Below are 10,877 nucleotides of genomic sequence, written 5' to 3' on the forward strand. Positions count from 1 at the left end.
CATTCTGGGTGAGGTTTAGATATACATTGCAGCAGTATTCTTTAGTGTTGAGCACACTTCAAGAATGTCTCAAGAGCCCTCGTCATTCACCTCCCAACCTTGTGCATGGACCAAGAGTGCCACGAAATAGGTATGCTCCATCGCTGGTATGTTTTGTATCTATTTACTATCACACCCAACATAGCCACTTTTAGATGTGCAATGGCCAAAGTGTGCCCTTCGTAACGGGTTGTCGAAGCGCATCCAAGTGTTATGAAGCAGGCCAGTTGCCCTTTTCGACGGTCTCACATTTGCACGATAGAAGCGCGCGGTGTGTCCGTCAGGCTGGCTGCGTCGGACGTCCTCCGCGTGGTCTTGAAAGCAGTGCAAAGCCAATACATGTGTTTTTGACGAAATCTTTACAAATAGTATAATATTTCTAGATTACCAGTTATTTTGCAATGTCCATACTGGCTATGGCAGCCTATGTTTGAGGAAAATATCGAGACCAGCCGTGCACTGGCAAGTGTTTGGCAAGCGTGTTGTGCCTGCGTAGTATGCACATGTGCAGGGTTTTTGTGTTGCATGACGCACCGCACATATAACGTTGGTTCTTTATTTTTAACTACGTGCTCAGAACGCCACCTCAGTGGGTCCTTCACACAAGCACACTTTTCGGCAGCTTGAAAAATATTGATCACAGCCTTTCAGCTGTAGGAGAAATGTAAGGTGACCCAAGTCACCAGGCTGGACCTAAAATGGACCGTAAAAATCGACGCCTGCACGTAGCAATCTAAACGTTTCGTCAAAGGTGTTCTGTTCGTCCCTATGTTCATGCTTTCTGTTTATATTTAACTTCACCAACGCGCTCACGTCGAACTTTGTATTTCATAGGTCGGATTTTTCTTGTAAAATTACAAAGCGTAGCTGTCTTTCTCTGAAAAATAAAGCCAAGAAACTTGCCAGGGTCTAAAGCGGGTGGTTACGCAAGAGACCAGGTTGAATGGCGGGATGTGTTTGGCGTTTGCATTGATAGATGGCGTCGGGAGCAGCATTCGAAGGTGTAGCCGGCTAGCGAATGAAAGCAGGCGACACGCAGACGGAATCCGGTGGCAGCAAACGTGCCGTTGTTATGCAGACGCGTTTTTTTTTTTAGTTTTGCTCTTATTTTTCGCGTTTATATTTTAGCCAAAGGTGTATTTGAAAAAGAGTGTGTTCACTTTAATAAACCACGGTAATCGAGAGCTGTCGCGATAAGGAGGTAGCACCATCTATCACTGCGAACGCCAAACACACCCCGCTACTGGACCCCTGTCGTCTGCGTGGTCGCTCACCGTAGATCCAGACAAGTTTCCTGGCCCTAGTTTTTACAGCAAGAGAGCTACGCTTTGTAATTTTACAAGAAAAACCGACGTGTGAAATACACCTTTCACGAAAAGTTTAGATTGATACGTGCAGGCGTCGATTTTTACGGTTCATTTCAGATCAAGCCTGGTGACTTTGGTCACCCTAAACTTGGCAGACTGAGAATCACGGTCTGTACAGTGCACCAGGAGCACAATGCGCGATCAAGTAAGCAATATCTCTGAGAATGAGAAGCTGCATGAACTACCAAATTGTTTTGAATCGCTGGGGGCACTTTAATCCTACAGATGGGCGCTAAATGCAGAACGTTCCCGACTCAAATGGCTCCGAGAAACGTAAATACAAAAAGAAGGAATGCAAGTCAAGATCAAGGACCGCGCTTGTGCGTGTAAAACTCGCAGCGGTACAGCAAGTGCTGTTTTGAACCTGGAAGAAATTAAGGGGAAAAAACAAACAAAACGAAGACCAAAGACGTAATTCCCAGCGGTAGGTGTTACAGTGACCTCGAAACGCGGGCCGGGTAACAGAAAAATTATAGCCCCAGATGTACGAAATGCCGCGCACACTTGGCTAGATTTGCTATTTTTGGACGTAAATATTACAAATCCCACTTCGTAGCACGGAATAAAATAACGCATTCCTCGTCCCCAGTCTGAGCCCCTGACTCGAAGTTGCGCTCGACTAGCACCAGCTGGATTTGGCAAGCACTCTACGCTGCCGCTATGCTTACCTGAAACAAATTGTAAGCCTCCAAGGACGTGGAGATCTTCAGGGTTTCCGGGATAACTTGACTCGGCGTAAGCAAAAGATACAATGTGATGTCCATGATAGTGACGCCTGGCTACCTTCGACTCGATAGGGTCCATTCTGTGGCGTGCACGCAGCACGGGTCGCCAGGCGTAGCACTATTTAGGCAGAACTTCGCTTTGTATCGCACTTTTTCTGCCCCACTTGGGCCACTCAGATAGTCAGACATCTCTTTGGTAACGCACATTCATTGATAACCAGGCAAGAAACGTGAAGACCGCGAAACCACACTGTGTCAACAACGCCTGTAATTTTTTTTTATTTTTTTTTTGCATAGGACACCGTGGTTTTCTGCCTACACGTTACCGCGCATGCGCGGGCGCCGTTTGTGCCGCGAGGCGCGCGCGACTTTGTTTTAAACATGAATTGGTGTAGTGCTCGTAGGAGTCACTGAGTTCAAAATAAATTTATATAGGTCTTCATGCATTTGATAGAATTATATTCTCGGCCTATACATATTAAACTATGTCTTTGTTGGTTCCACTGGTGTTTCCGCGCGAAGTGCGATTACCATCGACATCGATCGAAGCTCTCTTCGACGCCTCAAGATAGCACCTAAGGCACGCGGCCACGCGCTTATTAGCTCATGCTCGCATTCCAGATTAGTAAAAATACATTGGTGTTCTAGAGTAAAAAGCAGTTATGTTTGCCGTGTGGTGCAGCCCGCCGGGGATGGTTTTGTGAGTGTGTTCCTGCCTGTTTTTATTTGCTCTGTATGCTTATCATTTTACTCAGCGGTGATGCAGAGAAAAATCCCGGTTCTCCTACAAAAACCAGATGAAGGCCATCCTCGATTGCCAAGAGGCCCTGAAGTGAGCCTAAACACAATCAAAAAGATATTAGAGCTGTAAATTACGCAAACTAATGTGAGGCTCTCATCTATTGAAACTAAAGTAGAAACAATTTTGGATTTTGTTCCCAAGCAGCATGGATTTTGGCCAAGCAATGGCCAATGGCTGGGGATGGTCTTGTGGCCAATGGCCAAAGAGTGGTCATTCATCGGCCAAAGAGTGGTCATTCATCGGCCAATGTTTGGCCGATGGCTGATGGCCAGTGGCCATTAGCCAATGGCCAGAGAAAGGCCGGTCATCGGCCAACGGCTGGCCGCTGTCTGGCCACTGGCCAAAGGACCATTGCCAGCCATCGGCCAATGCTTGGCCAACACTGTGCTGTTTGGGTCAGTAACCAAAGCTTGAATTTGAGCGCCAGAATTGATAGCTTAGATAATAACAACAAACAAACTAATCTAATAGTGTACGTACCGGATTAGGGCGTGTTTGATACCCACGCCCAGCCAAAACAAAAACGTGATCATAGGCTTTTTTTTTTTGTTTGAAAAATGACTAAGTGTAAAGGTATCTTCCATTCAAAAAAAAAAATATCGCCTTGGGAAGCGAGAAGGAAAAACTCGGCATGTACTTATAGGATTTCCTTTTCGTAACGCAAAAACTGAAGTCATGCGGAGCGCGTACAAGCTAAAAGGCACTGTTTTTTTTCTTCTGATGACTACTTTATGGAAGTACGGAAAATCGCCGTCATCTTTGGGCATAGGGGAAAACTAAAAGTAGGATCGAAACAATATGGAATATTTAACTTATCAGAAACTTTTAATCAATAGTAGCCTGTTCACTTTGGATACTGAAAACGAGGAAGTTGTCGCTTTGAAGCGTAATAGTGATGGTATATTGTATTGAAATGTAATAGTGATGGTATTGAACTGCACAAGTGCAAAGAATAAATTAGAAGATTTGTCAGGATTGATTACCTCTGTGCAAGCTGATATAGTCCTTGGAACAGTCATTGTTAGATGGTTCTATATCAGATTACGAGTTATTTTATTCCCTAGCTCATTTAACGCCTATAAAAAAGAGGGAGAGGGGCTTTCACAAAAAAGGGGGGGGGGCTCTCATATTGGAGCGTATCTCCTTGGAAGCTATCAACTACATGTCCTAGGTAATACTGTTTAATTCCTGTGGTATAGTGTTGCTTTGCATGATAATAATCATTTCATTGAGGGATTGTTCTACACACCCTCTAACTCTGATCTTTATACTAATGATGTGCTTCACAACCTAGTATAGCAGTTTTTAATGATCGTGTCATGATTAGTGGAGATTTTTATCTACCAGGTAAGACACGGAGCCATGAACACTGTATAAGAAGAACAATGAGTCGGTTGAAACTTGACCTTAAGTGCATGGTGGACAGCTTTGCTTTTACGCAACACGTTTTTTGACCTGCACTCAACTCAAACACACTTGACTTGTTCTTTTGTAATTACCTAACTGTTTAAAAAAAAAACCTATGTCATTCCTGGTATTAATGACCACAGTGCTGTTGTTTCGACCCTTGGCTTCCAGGTTTCCGGCAAAAAAAGTTAGTACAAATAGAAAGGTGCTGTTTTACGAAAGGGGAGATTATGAAGGGATGTGTTGCGAGCTACATTATCATTGCATCTCGTTTGAGTGTCTAGCGGAAACAGTGAGTATGTATGGTGCAGTGATTTTATTTAAACAGATACCTCTCACTTTAACTAAAATATGCATTCCTTGCACAAACTCATCGGATCTAAAAAAAAAAGAAAAAGAAACCGTGAATCACCCGTAGCCTGCTCTGTTTGAAAAATAAGCGAAAGCCTGTGTGCGCGCGGTATAAAAAAAAAACAGCTCGGCGTAAAACATACATAAGCTAAAAGAAGTCACGTTTCAGTATATGATTACAGCAAGGCAAGCAAAAGAAGATTAATTACAACGGCTGAAGGACGGGATAAAAATTACAAACAAACGGTTTTGGAAATATGAGGCGCTGCGGCTATGATCAGCCGGGTATAGCAGTTGTCGTGGTTAGTAACGGAACAATTCCCGATGATCAGAAAAAAACAGAAGCCTTCAATACATATTTTGAGTCAGTTTTTATGCTTAGTGATAATGTAACCTATGATAGATGCTCGAACTCGTTCAGCGTAATTTCACCAATTTAACTTGGCGTAGGAGGGTTGTTGCGGCTTCTAAAAATTATTGATGAAGCTGAAGCATTAGGCCCAGATGGGATCTCTACGAGAATAATAAAACGTTGTGCAGACGCAACTGCACCATGCTCTTTTACAATATCTAATAAATCGTCAAATTATGCTTTTTTCCCAGACGACCAAAAATTGGCGCACATGGTGCCTGTGCACAAGAATAAAATAGGGTTCAGTATTTCACAATATATTAGACGTTAGTGAAAACGGCCTGTAATTTATAATTTATCTATTAGGCCCTCTAAGCGACAACTTGTAAATTACAGACCGTTTTCACTAATGTCTAATATATTGTGAAATACTGAGCCATATTTTATACTCAAACATCATAAATCACTTTATCTTTCACCATTTTTTTTAGTAATTAGAGGGGTTTCGAAAGTGGTATTCCTCCACTACATAACTGACCGAGCTAACTCACGATTTGGTTACGGATATTGAAGGAGGCAGACAGATTGACTGTGTGTTTTAGATTTAAAAAAAAAGCATTTGACACACTATCACTCTCAGTGTTATTAGACAGATTAAAGCTCCTAAACCTTAACGCCATCATACTTAAGTAGATAAAAGCATATCTATCACCATCTCGTTTATGTGTAACTTTGAATGTTGACAACCTAATTTTATTGTGGTTACATCTGGCGTTCCTCAAGGCTCTATTTTTGGAACCGTTGTTAATTTTATATTTGCTAATGACATTTATTATGGTCTGATTTCGAAAGTATGATTGTTTGAAGATGATTGTGTCGTTTACACATGTATAGCAGACGATACAAGTCCCACAGGCTTACGGGCTGACCAGAATCGAATAGAGCAATGGAGCAACAACTGGAAGACGGAGCACAAAGTAAAATAAACGTCGGGCCTCCATTCCACGCTGCGAACGTGATGGGCCAGCGAAGCTGTGGTATCACCTTCAACATTGGCCAGCTGGACTATACCAAAAGATTGAATAAAAAAAAAAGGAAATGCACTGCACCAAAGTTTTTTCACGTATGAAAGGCTAGTGACTTACACCCAACGTCGCAATCAGCCGTCACCGAGCCAGCTTGCGCAACAGTAATCTTTACCGAGAAGCGGATGCGGTGATGAATTGTGCTTCGCATTGTAATCAGGAGCGCCTTATCACTATCGCTTCAATCGCTGAAGGATTTTTTCTTTTCCTTGAGAAAGCCGGCACGACATATCTGACCAAAGAGTTATATACAGTTTCGCTGTAAGATGTGTCCTTGTTAGTTCTTCCCGTAAAAGAAAATTGAAACTTCTTATAAGCTGAAAACTGAGGTTGTACCAAAGACCCAAGCAGTTAAATATCTAACTGTCACGTCATCAGCTGACTGCACCTAGAAATTTCATATTGACGACTTTGCAATGAAGGCAGGAAGAGCAATTGAACTTTGTAACAAAGTCCGCCAGAACTCTTAAGGAGCTCACCCTACCTTACTATGTACGACCATTGGCACAACGACGAAAACATTTGCCATTGAAGCTTTTATACAGTAACTATCATACTACAACACGCATTAATGATTTATCCTATTTTCACCACGGAATTACATATAAAAAAAATATCACATGCATAAAAAGGGATCCTCGCACCAGAACGATATTGGGCGAAAATTCGTTTTTGTAAAATCCTTTAGGGACTCGAATGACTTGTCTTAACAAATTGCTTGTGCCGCAGATGCTGAAATGTATCGCCTGTTTATTGTCCCTTGTAATAATGCCTGAATGCGCTGCAGGACCACCATGAATAAAGAACAAAAAATAAGGATGCCGGCTTGAATATTGCAAACTATAACGTAGTATGGCTCGTTTCAAAGGCGATTAAAATTGCATTTTTAGGGTCAAACTCGGGCCATTAAAATGAAGTATATGATAATTTTCTCAGCATGAAAGAAGTGCTTTCTTCTAAAACAATCTTAAAAAACAAAAACAAAATGTCAGCCGCTTTGCTATTTACATAGATGTCCGCGCTTTCCCACATCATGCGTGGGCATTGTGCGTGCGCAGAAATAAGAAAGGCGCAAAATGAAGCGTTTCCGCTTGCCGCGCCGACAGCAGCGCTATGTCAGCGGCGAGACGTCTGAGCCTCGAGTTGGTGTGTACAGTTTGCTTCACGTTATGTGCGAGTGAAGCCGAGGTTCTACAGTCATGAGCATGTTGCCCTGGTGCAGGGTGTAAGATAGACAGGTGGGGAAACGAAAGCCAAATGAGCGCCCGGATCGTGTACCCTTCGGTTTTCACTTTTTCTGTGGCGCCATCTATGTGGAGCACCACGAACTCTCATTCCGGGTGAGCGAACGGTGGCGACCGGCTAAACTGAAGTAGATGATTTCTCGTGAATTTTCAATGGAGGACTGTCGTGCTCTCGGTTTATTTTGCGCACTCTCCCATAGAGTTCCTTGCAAATTCGATTCCAATTTTTTTCTTCTCGCCGCAGCCCCATCTGTCGCAAATCGGGGGTACTCGCAAGCAGACGAGTACACAATCCGGTCACGGCGCTGCGGTAGGTTTCTATGGGCCGTTTCCCCACCTGTCTATCTTACACCCTGCCCTGGTACGACTTGGAAGCGATGTGGAAATTATGTACAGAGCTCAGCAAACACACGAAGCACGTGAACTGTATGTCTTTCTCATGGCAGCGTTACTCAATAGACAAAGCAGAACAAAATGGCCTCTTGATGTAGCCCTTCGGGATGGTTTGTTCAGTGCTACGCCAGCTACGTCACAAAGCCGTTGCTCACCTACAAACAGCAGGCTGCTACGAGAGGATAACCCGAAGTTCGCGGGTTCCGTAAACGTTTGATAAGAGGTGTGCACTGGTTCCGAGAGAGACGATGCAGGCCGAAAGGCTGTTTCCTCCAACTCGACAAACATGGATTCATACTTTGGAAAAGCGACAATCCCGAGACTACTACAGTCTGTAGCAGCTTGGGAATCACAGGAGAAGTACCTCTCACAAAGCCCTCTACTTTTCTGTGTGAGCTCAAGAAACATTTAGAGAAAAATAATCAACCAATCATAGCGAGCCGAGGGTCTCGTTGGAGGGGAGCTTGTACTTTTGTGCTAAACATTCAATGCGGCACAGCCCAGTGTTGCCAGATAATAAAATTCTTCACCAATTGTTATTTTAGTTTTGCGGCATTCTGGAGATTTTTGTGTTCTGGTTGGTGGAACATGTTACCTGGCGAAATTTGGTGAAATCTAAGGGAAAATGACTGATGACATCAAGAAACTGAAATCACTAACGCCACCGCATTAAAGTAGACATCGTTTAATGGCCCAAGCCTGCATCACGTCATAGCCAGCGTTGCCACATATTAACATCCTTGACAAATATATATATCATATAAAATAGCGCGACAGAACAAGGACAAGAAGTAAACAGGACAGGCGCTGTATACTTCTTGTCCTTGTTTCTGTTGCGCTATTTTATATGTTTTACTAAGATGAACCAACTAGCCCAACAACGTACCTTACTAAAATATATATAAATTTTTTTTATTTGGTGGCATTCTGGAGACGTTTGTGTTTTGGTTAGTGGGCCATGTCACCTGGCAAAACTAGGTGAGGTCTGGGGGAAAATGCCTGATGACATAAAGCAGCTGAAAAGACTACTGCCACCGCACTGAAGTAGACATCACTTAATGGCGCAAGCAGCCGATCGATTGAAGTAGAACCATAGAGCCACACATAAAAGAGGCCAGATCAAAAATCTAGTTTTCATAACAGCCATCTGCCAGGGAGTATACATAATGAACCATTGTCATTTCAGTGAGACTTACATGTTTCAAGCGCATGAAGGATTTTTCGTCCGACAACCAAAGATTTCGACAACGCTATTTTGCGCAGTCCATACACGTTACGAAAAATCTTTTTCTTTCAGATGACATTTCATCATGCATTGTGGCATTAATAGACTGAAAGTAAGGGCGCAAACGAGTTGGTGAATATTAAGCAATCCGAAAACCCCGAGAGTGCGGATAAAGACGACACATACACTAAAAGGTGTATGTCTGGTTTCAGAAGTGATACATTTAAATTGTGAGACTAAAAGATCAAACTCTTCAGTGTATTTGTCGTTTTTGTCCCCGGAAGTCTTGGGGTGTTCGTCATTGTGACGTCCACAGTCCACGGGCCCGATTTGTTTAACCGTAGCTTGCTGTCGTTGAGCACGTTTAGAACTGTGTATGTATACCTAAAACTGACTGAACTTATATACGTTTCTTTAGTAAAATAACTGTTCTGAATAATAGTTTTGAATCAGAGTTTTGAAGAAGAGTTCGTAGAAATTTTGAGAAATTTAGATTCTAATTTTTGTGTCACGATCACGTTCCCATCTGGCAATGCTGCTATAGCCCTAAAACGGTCAAGCTTTAGTCGTTCTACGAGAAACCGAAGAAACCGTAAAAAACCTATTACGCAGCATACCTAATCATAATCTATAGAGGTTTAAAAGAAGCCATACAAGAACCCAGTCGCGACATGAGCCAGAACGGCGTCAATGTCAAATTTCGGGGTATTCTGTGCGAAACAAAGAAACGGCATCTGGCGCTCTCCAGCGGCCACCTGGGAGGGTTTTGTCGTGCAACCGAAATTTCGGTAACACACTGGCTTCCCCGCAATGGCCCTCCGTCAGATTGAGGCCGCTTCGACCGGGACTCAATCCAGCGATGCGAAAACCCTTAGGCCGGAACACTTCGGAGTTACCTACTTTTTTTAACATTGGTGCATTGGGAGCAGTACACACAGGTCGCTCGTCCGAAACCTGTGGTGTTAAAACAATACCTCCAGTCCTTTGTTGGCGAAAGTTAAAACCTTCGAATTTGGGTTAGTGCGTGAAGCGTTGTTACACACTCCTGCACATGCTCGTGTGCTTTTAGGACGTCTTTTTCGGGGACACCTAGGTGACCCCAGTAATTATATAAAAATCATGTTGATTAAAGGTACCATTCGCGTTTGCCCACCCCCAGCCTTGTGCTTGTTGTACGAGTGGTAAATTTAGTGCATCTCCGCGAGTTCTACGTGCAATATGTATTTTTACAATTAATTGATTTAATGGTTCCGATGATGCTGAGCTAGTTTCAGATTGGATCCAGATATTCAATTTCGCTAATTAAAACGTTAATTAGCTATTTCCTTTTATTGTTCGACCTATAGTGACGATTAGTCCTCTGTAATATTGGCTTCTGGTGAAATATACCTCACCTCCATAGAACGGATTTGTGTTGCTGTTCGACTTTTATTAATTGTAAACATTTATAACAACCTGTATATAAAGAAGGAGAATCAACGCAACCCGATACAAATTGCGTGTCAGAGATATGCAAGCACCTGATTTTGCATCAGTAAACAAGGTTTGTGAAATATCTAAGAGGAGTGGGAGTCACATTTTATTGAAAACTTTAAACGCAGGTACGAATAACTAAAAGATACGTATTAGACGACATAATAAAATTCAAGTTGGGGCTATTTGGTATACATGAAAAAACAGTGAGTGCGCAGGCGAGCTGGTGGAAGTTGATTTTTTCGTCCTGTTTTAGTTCGCGCCCTTTAACCTCTTAGGCGACGTGTCTGTTTAATCTCAACTCCACTTAAAGAACAGGATTGTTATGTCGGTTTCATCCAACCCCACGTTCGCTCACATCTCTTGCTTAGGTACCATCTCTGTAATGGCTTAAAATCTTCATCCCTTCAGCGG

Source organism: Ixodes scapularis, unplaced genomic scaffold (assembly GCF_016920785.2).
Source record: "Ixodes scapularis isolate PalLabHiFi unplaced genomic scaffold, ASM1692078v2 ptg000720l_1___fragment_3__unscaffolded, whole genome shotgun sequence".
NCBI classification, from domain to species: Eukaryota; Metazoa; Arthropoda; class Arachnida; order Ixodida; family Ixodidae; genus Ixodes; species Ixodes scapularis.